Source organism: Zalophus californianus, chromosome 14, assembly GCF_009762305.2.
Source record: "Zalophus californianus isolate mZalCal1 chromosome 14, mZalCal1.pri.v2, whole genome shotgun sequence".
Classification (NCBI taxonomy): Eukaryota; Metazoa; Chordata; class Mammalia; order Carnivora; family Otariidae; genus Zalophus; species Zalophus californianus.
In genome coordinates, this window is record NC_045608.1 from 63376199 (window position 1) to 63390118 (window position 13920).

At 39.7% G+C, this 13920-nt stretch overlaps 1 protein-coding gene across 2 annotated transcripts in view; it reads right to left on the reverse strand.

The window, feature by feature from the left end:
• Positions 1–13920, reverse strand: part of RIT2 (Ras like without CAAX 2) — a 391667-nt gene that overhangs the window by 42830 nt on the left and 334917 nt on the right. The gene's annotated exons all lie outside the window — the stretch shown is intronic.

A 13920-nucleotide genomic window follows, 5' to 3' on the forward strand; every position in this document is an offset into this window, starting at 1 on the left:
TTAGATCATTAACTAAATGAGATGGCATGTAGAACACCTGGTATTGTGTCTAGCACATTTTGCATTTTTTATACATTTTAGAATTATAAGGAATCACAATTATCATCAAAGAATACAGATGCCCAGATAATTTGCCCAAAGCAATGCAGCTAAAATGAGAAGCCAAGTTTCCCAAATCTATACTCAGCTCACCCTTGGGTAAGCTTTTAAAATGCCTTTTTTAAATTGAATATACTATGGATGAAAGTAAATCATTTCAGAACTAAATTAGTGGAATACTAATTTGTAGCAGATTTTTAAAAGATGAACAAGAGAGGTGAGTGGCCCCAATCTCTGGCATATGGGGGTTATAAAAAAAAAAGGTCAATGACTTTTGTCACTGTCACAGAAATGTAACTGGCAAGGAAACAATACATTGACAATTATGTTTTCTGTTAGGACTTCTTATTTGATAGTTGCTTGATTCCTGCTAGTGTAAGTTTTAGTTTTCCCGTACACAAAATACCTGAATTTATTCTGATCACGTTTGACCTTTCAAGTAAGAAGAGATTTCTAATCAAAATTGTTTAATTAGATATCTGCCTTTCATATGTACTATTATTTACTTAAGGCATTTAAAAATTGATTCACTATTCCAGAAGTAAATATATTTATAGAAGAATTTTATAGCACTACAATTATGTCTTTGTAACTAGTTGGGTATATTTGCTACTAATAGAAATTAAATTTACTCATTAAAATACATACACAACTATCAAAACATACAGATATTATAATGTAAATGGATGTTTACTTAAATGTGCTTGCCTTTGTCTGCTAGTTCACACAGTAGTTTGGGAGCACATGTTTGGCAATTAGAGTCCTGAGTCCTAAGTCTCAGGACTGCCGATCATCCTGTTTCATCACTGGTGGCAATTATCACTGTTTTTTTTTTTTTTAAGATTTTATTTATTTATTTGACAGAGACAGAGCGAGAGAGGGAATATGAGCAGGGAGAGTGGGAGAAGGAGAGCAGGCTTCCTGAGGAGCAGGGAGCCCAATGCAGGGCTCAATCCCAGGACCCCGGGATCATGACCTGAGCCGAAGGCAGATGCTAAACGACTGAGCCACCCAGGTGCCCCTATCACTGGTCTTTTATGTGAACTCTTTGCTGTAGTCAGATAGAACTCCTCATTTTCATTCATATATTCTTGTAAAAATTCTCAATATTATGACATTGTGTTACACCTGAAAACACTATCACTTTTCTTTCCATCTATCAACGTTGCTGATTTTTCAGATCCACTCTTATCACTCCAGAGAACTTTCCTATGACCCAGTATTGTCTTACCCCCATCTTGTTCAGAGTTCATATAGCTTTTATTGTCATACTAGTCCATGCAGAGTTTCCAAGCAGGAGGAAACCTGAGAGGTCACGAAAATTATCAGTAAGAAGACTGGAGCCCCAAAGGGCAAAATGAAATTTCCAGATAAAGGGAATATGTTCATTTTAGCCTGTGTTGCCTGTGCTTTTGGTGTTTCCTCTAAGAAATCATTGCCATAATCAATGTCAATGAGCTTTTTTCCTATTTTCTTGTAGGGGTTATATTATAGTTTCAGGTCTTACATCTAAGTCTTTATTTTGAGTTAATTTTTGTGAGCGGTGTAAGATAAGCATCAGGACTCCACACTTAAAAATTATTGAAAATCCTATAGCTTTTTTTTTTTTAAGATTTTATTTATTTATTTGACAAAGAGAGAGACAGAGAGGGAACACAAGCAGGGGGAGTGGGACAGGAAGCAGACTCCCCACTGAGCAGGGAGCCCGAAGCGGGGCTCAATCACAGGACCCCGGGATCATGACCTGAGCAGAAGGCAGATGCTTAACGACTGAGCCACCCAGGTGCCCCATTCCTATAGCTCTTTTATTCAGAAGGGTTATATATTAATATTTCCATATTATAAATTAAAACAGACTTTAACATCTTAATACATTTTGGGGCACCTGGGTGGCTCAGTCGTTAAGCATCTGCCTTCGGCTCAGATCATGATCCCAGGGCCCTGGGATCAAGCCCCGCATCGGGCTCCCTGCTCCGTGGGAAGCCTGCTTCTCCCTCTCCCACTCCCCCTGCTTGTGTTCCCTCTCTCGCTGTGTTTCTGTCAAATAAATAAATAAAGTCTTTTTAAAAAATAAATAAAATCTTAATACATTTTAAAAAATAATAAACCCCATTCTCTGTTGACATAAATAACTTCTATGAAACAAAATGACTAATTTACAAAACAATATTTGGTGAGAATAGTATTGTTCTATATTTTTTGAAAATCCATGTGGCTTAATGAAAGGTTTTCATGTCTGCTTCTTCTATGGTTAATTTTATGTGTAGACTGGGCTAAGGAATGTGTTGGGAAACATTAGATCTGGGTGTGTCTGTGAGGGTGTTTCTGAAAAAGATTAGCATTTACATTAGTAGACTGAGTAAAGAAGATCCACCCTCACCACATCAGCTGAGCACCATCCAATCCAGTTCCTTGGGAGACTGGTAGAACTCAAAGGAAGAGGACGGGTGAAGTTGTTCTTTTCACTTGAGCTGGGACATCCATCTTCTGCACTCAGACATTGGACTGGGACTTGTACCGTAGGATCCCCTGGTTCTCAGGCCTTCAGACTCAAACCAGGTTATACTGACCACTTCCCTGGTTCTCCAGCTTTCAAATAGCAGATAAAACCCTGACTGGTACAGCTCCTTAATTCCATATTTGCCAATAAATTATTTGGTTAAGGTATATAATGAGGAGGAGCAAGATGGCAGAGGAGTAGGAGAGCTAAATTTCGTCTGGTCCCAGGAATTCAGCTGAATAGGGATCAAACCAATTCTGAACACCTACGAACTCAACAGGAGATCGAAGAAAAGAATAGCAGCAATTCTCTGAACAGAAAAGCGACCACTTTCTGGAAGGTAGGATGTGCAGAGAAGTGAATCTGAGGCGATATTCGGGAAGATATATGGAGGGGAAGGGGGCCTCCATCAGCGCTACTGGGAAGTGATAGAGCCGTGGAGCACAAAATCGGAACTTTTAGAAGTCAGGTCCGCTGAGGGACGTCGCTCCAGTGGCTAAGCGGGGGGTGGAACTCTCTTGGGGACAGTGTGGCCTCAGGACCCTCGGGGTCACAGAAAGACCGGGGCTGCCTGAGTGCGGCAGAGCTCCCAGGTATCGGAGCGGGGAAGCCGGCTTCAGAGATGGAGCCAAGGAGTGGGCTCTCAGCTCGGGGTGGCCATAAACTGTGATCTGCGGCACAGTGGGGCCACTGCTCCTCCAGCAGGGACCCAACGAGCGGTAGATCTGGGGAGACTCCCCTTCCTCCCCCGGGAGGAGTGGCGCGGGAGCGCACTGCAGGGATCTGCTGGGTTTGGAGACTCCACACGGGGTCGGGTGCCAGAGATAGAAACGCTCGGTCACAGGCCGGGTGAACATGGAATGTGGTCGGAGACCGGGGACACAGGAGTGATTGCTTTTCTCTGGGGCTCACTGTGGAGTGGGACCCCAAGTTCTCGACTCCTCCAGGCCGGAGATTGGGAGGCCGCCATTTTCACTCTCGTCCTCCAAAGCTGGAAAGAAAGCATGCAGGGAAGAAAAACCTCCTGAGAGCAAACCCAAGCAGATTACTTAGCCGGGACCAGGCAAGGGCGGGGCAATTCTGCCCCCAGCAAAGACATTTGGGAACCACAGCAACAAGCCCCTCCCCCAGAAGTTCAGCACAAACAGCCAGCCAAGACCAAGTTTACCGATCAATGAGAACGGCAGAACTCCAGACCTAGGGGAATACTGTACATGGCTTTTTTGGCTTTTTTACCATGATTCTTTAGTCTTTCAAAGTTAATTTATTTTTAACTGTCTTTTTTTTTAATTTTTCTTTTTCCTTTTTTCAGCCAACATCTTAGCAATAACTTTTTTTAAAAAATCTTTTTTATTTTTCATTTTTAGAGTCATATTCTATCCCTTCATAGTAGTTAACCTTATTTTTGGTGTATATATATATATAAGTATATGTAAGTTGTTCTCTCTTTAAAATTTGGGATACAGTTTCTTCTAACAGACCAAAATATACCCTAAATCTCTAGTGTATGGCTTTGTTCTTCTCTCCTGCCTGATCACATTCTCTCCCCCCCTTTTTTGTTTAAATCCTCCTCTTTCTTTTTTCAACCAACTAATCAATTCCTTTTATAAAATCTTTTATAATTTTCATCTTTATAGTCATATTCGATCACTTACTCATATTAACCCTTATTTTTGTACATATATGTTTTTTTTTCTTTAAAATTTTGGGAGGCACTTTATTCTAACAGACCAAAATACGCCCAAAATCTAGTGTGTGGCACTGATCTATGCACCAGCCTGATCATATTTGATCATACTGTTTTATTTTGTTTTTGTTTGTTTTTCTCTTTTACTTTTTTTTTCTTTTTTTCTTTCTCTCCCTTTCTTTTCCCCCAGTTTCAGGTCTCTTCAGATTTGTTTAGTGTACATTTGCTGGGGATGTTGTTACCCATTTTGTTCTCTCATTCATCTATTCCTCTCTGGACGAAATGAAAAGACGGAAAAAATCACCTCAAAAAAAAGAACAAGAGGCAGCACTGACTGCCAGGGACCTAATCAATACGGACATTAGTAAGATGTCGGAACAAGAGTTCAGAATGATGATTTTAAAGATACTAGCTGGGCTTGAAAAAAGCATGGAAGATATTAGAGAAACCCTTTCTGGAGAAATAAAAACTAAAATCTAACCAAGTCAAAATCAAAAAGGCTATTAATGAGGTACAATAGAAAATGGAGGCTCTAACTGCTAGGATAAATGAGGCAGAACAGAGAATTAGTGATATAGAAGACCAAATGATGGAGAATAAAAAAAGCTGAGAAAAAGAAAAAACTACTGGATCACGAGGGCAGAATTCGAGAGATAAGCGATACCATAAGATGAAACAATATTAGAATAATTGGGATTCCAGAAGAAGAAGAAAGAGAGAGAGGGGCAGAAGGTATATTGGAGCAAATTATAGCAGAGCCCTTCCCTAATCTGGGGAAGGAAACAGACATCAAAATCCAGGAGACACAGAGAACCCCCCTCAAAAATCAATAAAAATAGGTCAACACCCCAACATCTAATCATAAAACTTATGAGTCTCAGAGACAAAGACAAAATCCTGAAAGCCGCTTGGGATAAGAGATCTGTAACCTACAATGGTAGAAACATTAGACTGGCAACAGACCTATCCACAGAGCCCTAGCAGGCCAGAAAGGACTGGCATGATATATTCAGAGCACTAAATAAGAAAAATATGCAGCCAAGAATACGATAACCAGCTAAACTGTCATTGAAAATAGAAGGAGAGATAAAAAGCTTCCAGGAGAAACAAAAACTAAAGGAATTTGCAAACACAAAAGTAGCCCTATAAGAAATATTGAAAGGGGTCCTCTAAGCAAAGAGAGAGCCTAAAAGCAGCATAGACCAGAAAGGAACACAGACAATATACAGTAACAGTCATCTTACATGCAATACAATGGCACTAAATTCATATCTTTCAATAGTTACCTTGAATGTAAATGGGCTGAATGCCCCAACCAAAAGACACAGGCTATCAAATTGGATTAAAAAACAAGACCCATTGATACGCTCTCTGCAAGAGACTCATTTTAGACCCAAAGACACCCCCAGATTGAAAGTGAGGGGGTGGAAAACCTTTTACCATGCTAAAGGCCACCAAAAGAAAGCTGGGGTGGCAATCCTTATATAAGACAAATTAGATTTTAAACCAAAGACGATAAGAAGAGATGAGGAAGGACACTATATCCTACTTAAAGGGTCTATCCAACAAGAAGATCTAACAGTTGTAAATATCTATGCCCCTAACATGGGAGCAACCAAATATATAAGGCAATTAATAACCAAAGGAAAGAAACACATCGACAACAATACAATAATAGTAGGGGACTTTAAAAGCCCCCTGACTGAAATGGAGAGATCATCTAAGCAGAAGATCTACAAGGAAATAGAGACTTTAAATGACACACTGGACTAAATGGACTTCACAGATATATTCAGAACATTTCATCCCAAAGCAATGGAATACACATTCTTCTCTAGTGCCCATGGAACATTCTCCAGAATAGATCAAATCTTAGGTCACAAATCAGGTCTCAACCGATACCAAAAGACTGTGATCATTCCCTGCATATTTTCAGACCACAATGCTTTGAAACTAGAACTCAGTCATAAGACGAAAGTTGGAAAGAACTCAAATACATGGAGGCTAATGAGCATCCTATAAAGAATAAATGGGTCAACCAGGAAATTAAAGAAGAATTAAAAAAAATTCATGGAAACAAATGAACATGAAAACACAACTGTTCAAAATCTTTTGGATGCAGCAAAGGCAGTCCTAAGAGGAAAGTATATAACAATACAAGCCCTTCTCAAGAAACAAGAAATGTCTCAAATACACAACCTAACACTACACCTAAAGGAGCTGGAGAAAACAGCAAATAAAGCCTAACCCAGCAAGAGAAGAGAAATAATAAAGATCAGAGCAGAAATCAATGAAATAGAAACCAAAAGAACAGCAGGACAGATCAACGAAACTAGGAGCTGGTTCTTTGAAAGAATTAACAAGATTGATAAGCCCCCTTGGGGCGCCTGGGTGGCTCAGTTGGTTAAGCGACTGCCTTCGGCTCAGGTCATGATCCTGGAGTCCCGGGATCGAGTCCCGCATCGGGCTCCCTGCTCAGCAGGGAGTCCGCTTCTCCCTCTGACCCTCTTCCCTCTCGCGCTATCTCTCATTCTCTCTCTCTCTCTCAAATAAATAAATAAAATCTTTAAAAAAAAAAAAAAAAGATTGATAAGCCCCTGGCCAGACTTATCAAAAAGAGAAATGACCCAAATAAATAAAATCATGAATGAAAGAGGAGAGATCACAAACAACACCAAAGAAATACAAACAATTTTAAGAATATATTTTGAGCAAATATATGTCAGCAATTAGATAATCTGAAAGAAATGGATGCATTCCTAGAGATGTATCAACTATCAGAACTGAACCAGGAAGAAATAGAAAACCTGACCAGACCCATAACCACTAAGGAAATTGAAGCAGTTATCAAAAATCTCCCAAAAAAACAAAAGCCCAGGGCCAGATGGCTTCCCAGGAGAATTCTACTAAACATTTTGAGAAGAATTAATACCTATTCTCCTGAAACTGTTCCAAAAAATAGAAATGAAGGAAAACGTCCAAACTAGTTTTATAAAGCCACCATTACCTTGATCTCTAAACCAGACAAAGACCCCATCAAAAAGGAGAATTACAAACCAACATCCTTGATGAACATGGATGCAAAAATTCTCACCAAAATACTAGCCAATATGATCCAACAGTACCTTCAAAGGATTATTCACCTCGACCAAGTGGGATATATCCCTGGGCTGCAAGGTTGGTTCAACATTCGCAAATCTATCAATGTGATACAATACATTAATGAAAGAAAGAACAAGAACCATATGATCCTCTCAATAGATGCAGAAAAAGCCTTTGACAAAGTACAGCATCTTTCTTGATCAAAACGCTTCAGGGTATAGGGATAGAGGGTACATACCTCAGTATCATAAAAGCCATCTATGAAAAACCCACAGCAAATATCATTCTCAATGGGGAAAAACTGAGAGCTTTCCCCCTGAGGTCAGGAACGTGGCAGGGATGTCCACTACCACCACTGCTATTCAACATAGTACTAGAAGTCCTAGCCACAGCAATCAGACAACAAAAAGAAATCAAAGGCATCCAAATCGGCAAAGAAGAAGTCAAACTCTCACTGTTTGCAGATGATATGATACTTTATGTGGAAAACCCAAAAGACTCCACTCCAAAACTGCTAGAACTCATACAGGAATTCAGTAAAGTAGCAGGATATAAAATCAATGCACAGAAATCAGTGGCATTCCCATACATCAACAGCAGATAGAAGAGAGAGAAATGAAGGAGTCAATCCCATTTACAATTGCACCCAAAACCATAAGATACCTCGGAATAAATCTAACCAAAGAGGCAAAGAACCTGTGGTCAGAAAGCTACAAAATATTCATGAAAGAAATTGAGGAAGACACAAAGAAATGGAAAAACGTTCCATGTTCATGGGTTGGAAGAACAAATATTGTGAAGATGTCAATGCTACCTAGAGCAATCTACACATTCAGTGCAATCCCCATCAAAATACCATCAACTTTTTTCAAAGAAATGGAACAAATAATTTGAAAATTTGTATGGAACCAGAAACGACCCTGAATAGGCAGAGGAATGCTGAAAAAGAAAAGCAAAGCTGGTAGCATCACAATTCCAGACTTCAAGCTCTATTACAAAGTTGTAATCATCAAGACAGCATAGTACTGGCACAAAAACAGACACAACTTGACATCTAGTTAACATTCACCTTCCAGTGACACTTTATATCACTCCCTAATGTGGCTGCTTTCTTCTCCTATGACTATACCTCCCTGCTCCTCCTGGGGACCACTGTTCTTCCCGTACTCCAACTATGTGGTTCTGCTAGGGATACCAGTCTAAAATCCCCCATCCCACAGCTACAAGTGTGGACTTGTGGTCCAAGGTTAGAGAAATAAAATCCTTTCAGAGATCTGTATACTGCTGAAGTAGGGACATGTAAACCCACTCCTAACCATGGACACTGAAAGGCAAGATGAACTCTAGAAGAACCTGCGTTGTGTCTCCCAACAAAGAGAAGAAACTAGTCTGCACAGTAGGAAAAACAAACAAACAAAAAAGAAACAAACAAACAAAACGAAGCTGAGACTCAGTGGAGCAAGATGAACAAGATGAAGAGGCAGCTCTTTTGGCAATTTGATTCCCTGAATTTATTTTACCGAACAATCAACTTCACCTTTATCCTTCACTGTTAACAAAGAAAAAAAATCCTTTTGTTTGTTTGAGCAAAATTGAGCACTGTGAATTATGTAAGACTGTTGAATCACAGACCTGTACATCTGAAACAAATAATACATTATATGTTAAAAAAAGAAGAAGAAGATAGCAGGAAGGGAAAAATGAAGGGGGGAAAATCGGAGGGGGAGAAGAACCATGAGACACTATGGACTCTGAGAAACAAACTGAGGGTTCTAGAGGGGAGGGGGATGGGGGGATGGGTTAGCCGGGTGATAGGTATTAAAGAGGGCATGTATTGAATGGAGCACTGGGTGTTATACGCAAACAATGAATCATGGAACACTACATCAAAAACTAATGATGTATGGTGATTAACATAACACAGTAAAAAAAGTATATAATGAAAATCTGGGCTCACACAGATATATAGTTGGGAGAAAAAAAAGTATTTTTTTCCCCTAGATATTTGCACATATTCCCTTTTGATACTACACCAGAACTTGGAAGGAGTAGTTTCTTAAAGGCTAGTTGCAATGTGGAAATTTAAGACCACATCAATAAACTCTTTAAACATTGTTACACCTAAAATCCATTGGTCAATCTTGAATTTTGAGGGATTTTTTTTTTTTTTTACGATTTATTCATCTATGATAGTACGCACACGAGTCGGGGGAGGGGCAGAGGGAGAAGCAGACTTCCAGCTAAGCAGGGAGCAGAATGTGGGGCTCAATCCCAGGAGATCCCAGGTTCATGAATGGAGTCATAGGCAGATGCTTAACTGACTGAGCCACCCAGGCGCCCCTGAATGAATCTGTATCCATATATTTTTAAAATCTCTTACAACTGTTTTTGTGCCAGTACCATGCTGTCTTGATGATGACAGCTTTGTAATAGAGCTGAAAGTCCAGAATTGTGATTCCGCCAGCTTTGCTTTTCTTTTTCAACATTCCTCTGCCTATTCAGGGTCTTTTCTGGTTCCATACAAATTTTAGGATTATTTGTTCCATTTCTTTGAAAAAAGTGGATGGTGTTTTGATGGGGATTGCATTGAATGTGTAGATTGCTCTAGGTAGCATTGACATCTTCACAATATTTGTTCTTCCAACCCATGAGCATGGAACGTTTTTCTATTTCTTTGTGTCTTCCTCAATTTCTTTCATGAGTATTTTATAGCTTTCTGACCACAGGTTCTATGCCTCTTTGGTTAGATTTATTCCTAGGTATCTTATGGTTTTGGGTGCAATTGTAAATGGGATTGACTCCTTCATTTCTCTCTCTTCTATCTTGCTGTTGATGTATGGGAATGCCACTGATTTCTGTGCATTGATTTTATATCCTGCTACTTTACTGAATTCCTGTATGAGTTCTAGCAGTTTTGGAGTGGAGTCTTTTGGGTTTTCCACATAAAGTATCATATCATCTGCAAACAGTGAGAGTTTGACTTCTTCTTTGCCGATTTGGATGCCTTTGATTTCTTTTTGTTGTCTGATTGCTGTGGCTAGGACTTCTAGTACTATGTTGAATAGCAGTGGTGGTAGTGGACATCCCTGCCACGTTCCTGACCTCAGGGGGAAAGCTCTCAGTTTTTCCCCATTGAGAATGATATTTGCTGTGGGTTTTTCATAGATGGCTTTTATGATACTGAGGTATGTACCCTCTATCCCTATACCCTGAAGCGTTTTGATCAAGAAAGGATGCTGTACTTTGTCAAAGGCTTTTTCTGCATCTATTGAGAGGATATGATTCTTGTTCTTTCTTTTGTTAATATATTGTATCACGTTGATTGATTTGCGGATGTTGAACCAGCCTTGCAGCCCAGGGATAAAGCCCACTTGGTCATGGTGAATAATCCTTTTAATATACTGTTGGATCCTATTGGCTAGTATTTTGGTGATAATTTTTGCATCCATGTTCATCAAGGATATTGGTCTGTAATTCTCCTTTTTGATGGGGTCTTTGTCTGGTTTGGGGATCAAGGTAATGGTGGCCTCATAAAAGGAGTTTGGAAGTTTTCCTTCCATTTCTATTTTTTGGAACAGTTTCAGGAGAATAGGTATTAATTCTTCTCAAAATGTTTGGTAGAATTCCCCTGGGAAGCCATCTGGCCCTGGGCTTTTGTTTTTTGGGAGATTGTTGATGACTGCTTCAATTTCCTTAGTGGTTATGGGTCTGCTCAGGTTTTCTATTTCTTCCTGGTTCAGTTTTGGTAGTTGATACATCTCTAGGAATTCATCCATTTTCTCCAGGTTATCTAATTTGCTGGCATAGAGTTGCTCATAATATGTTCTTATAAGTGTTTGTATTTCTTTGGTGTTGGTTGTGATCTCTCCTCTTTCACTCATGATTTTGTTGATTTGGGTCATTTCTCTTTTCTTTTTGATAAGTCTGGCTAGGGGTTTATCAGTCTTGTTAATTCTTTCAAAGAACCAGCTTCTAGTTTCGTTGATCTGTTCTACTGTTCTTTTGGTTTCTATTTCATTGATTTCTGCTCTGATCTTTATTATTTCTCTTTTCCTGCTGCGTTTAGGCTTTATTTGTTGTTTTTTCTCTAGCTCCTTTAGGTGTAGGGTTAGGTTGTGTATTTGAGACCTTTCTTGTTTCTTGAGAAAGTCTTGTATTGCTATATACTTTCCACTTAGGACTGCCTTTGCTGCATCCCAAAGATTTTGAACAGTTGTGTTTTCATGTTCATTTGTTTCCATGAATTTTTTTAATTCTTCTTTAATTTCCTGGTTGACCCATTCATTCTTTAGTAGGATGCTCGTTAGCCTCCATGTATTTGAGTTCTTTCCGACTTTCCTCTTGTGATTGAGTTCTAGTTTCAAAGCATTGTGGTCTGAAAATATGCAGGGAATAATCCCAATCTTTTGGTCTTGGCTGAGACCTGATTTGTGACCTTGGATGTGTTCTACTCTGGAGATTTTTCCATGGGCACTAGGGAAGAATGTGTAAAAACAGACACATAGATCAATGGAACAGAATAGAGAGCCCAGAAATGGACCCTCAACTCTATGGTCAACTAATCTTTGAGAAAGCAGGAAAGAATGTCCAATGGAAAAAAGACAGTCTCTTCAACAAATGGTGTTGGGAAAATTGGACAGCCACATGCAGAAGAATGAAACTGGACCATTTCCTTATACCACACACAAAAATAGACTCCAAATGGTTGAAAGACCTACACGTGAGACAGGAGTCCATCAAAATCCTAAAGGAGAACACAGGCAGCAACCTCTTCGACCTCAGCCGCAGCAACTTCTTCCGAGAAACATCGCCAAAGGCAAGGGAAGCCAGGGCAAAAATGAACTATTGGGATTTCATCAAGATAAAAAGCTTTTGCACAGCAAAAGAAACAGTCCACAAAACCAAAAGACAGCCGACAGAATGGGAGAAAATATTTGCAAATGACATATCAGATAAAGGGCTAGTATCCAAAATCTATAAAGAAGTTATCAAACTCAACACCCAAAGAACAAATAATCCAATGAAGAAATGGGCAGAAGACATGAACAGACATTTTTCCAAAGAAGACATCCAAATGGCCAACAGACACATGAAACAGTGCTCAACATCGCTCGGCATTAGGGAAATCCAAATGAATACCTCAGTGAGATACCTCCTCAGACCAGTCAGAATGGCTAAAATTAACAAGTCAGGAAACGACAGATGTTGGTGGGGATGCGGAGAAAGGGGAAGCCTCCTACACTGTTGGTGGGAATGCAAGCTGTTGCAACTACTCTGGAAAACAGTATGAAGGTTCCTCAAACAGTTGAAAATTGAGCTACCATATGATTCAGCAATTGCACTACAGAGTATTCACCACCATGATACAAATATAGGGATCTGAAGGGGTACGTGCACCTCAATGTTTATAGCAGCAATGTCCACAATGGCCGAACTGTGGAAATAGCCAAGATGTCTATCGACAGATGAATGGAAAAAGAAGATGTGGTATATACACATAATGGAATATTATGCAGCCATGAAAAAGAATGAGAGCCTGCCATTTGCAACGATGTGGATGGAACTGGAGGGTATTATGCTGAGTGAAATAAGTCAATCAGAGAAAGACATGTATCATACGACCTCACTGATATGAGGAATTCTTTTTTTTTTTTAAAGATTTTATTTATTTATTTGAGACAGAGACAATGAGAGATAGAGAGCATGAGAGGGAGGAGGGTCAGAGGGAGAAGCAGACTCCCTGCCGAGCAGGGAGCCTGATGCAGGACTCGATCCCGGGACTCCAGGATCATGACCTGAGCCAAAGGCAATCGCTTAACCAACTGAGCCACCCAGGCGCCCATGAGGAATTCTTAATATCAGGAAACAAACTGAGGGTTGCTGGAGTGGTGGGGGGTGGGAGGGATGGGGTGGCTGGGTGATAGACATTGGGGTGGGTATGTGCTATGGTGAGCGTTGTGAATTGTGCAAGGCTGTTGAATCACCGACCTGCACCTCTGAAACAAATAATGCAATATATGTTAAGAAAAAGAAAAGAAGAAGACAGCTGGAGGGGAAGTTTGTAGGGGGGTAAATCGGAGGGGGAGATGAACCATGAGAGACAATGGACTCTGAAAAACAAACTGAGGGTTCTAGAGGGGAGGGGGTGGGGGGATGGTTTAGCTTGGTGATGGGTATTAAAGAGGGCACATTCTGTGTAGAGCACTGTGTGTTATGCACAAACAATGAATCATGGAACACTACATCAAAAACTAATGATGTAATGTATGGTGATTAAGATAACAAAAAATTTTAAAGGGAAAAAAAATCTCTTAAAACTTTCATTTGGAAAACACTGGTTTATGACCAAGCTGAATTTCTAAATGTTGACACATTTCATTATAAGCTGTGAAGAAGTCAGATTCATTAACATTGCCATTGATTTCATTAGAAAATTTTTAATTGTTGGACAACTATCCAGGTTCATGTGGTCCATACAGATTTTCCAAAATACTAATTTTTATTTGAAAGTTTGATAATACTGTCATTTGTT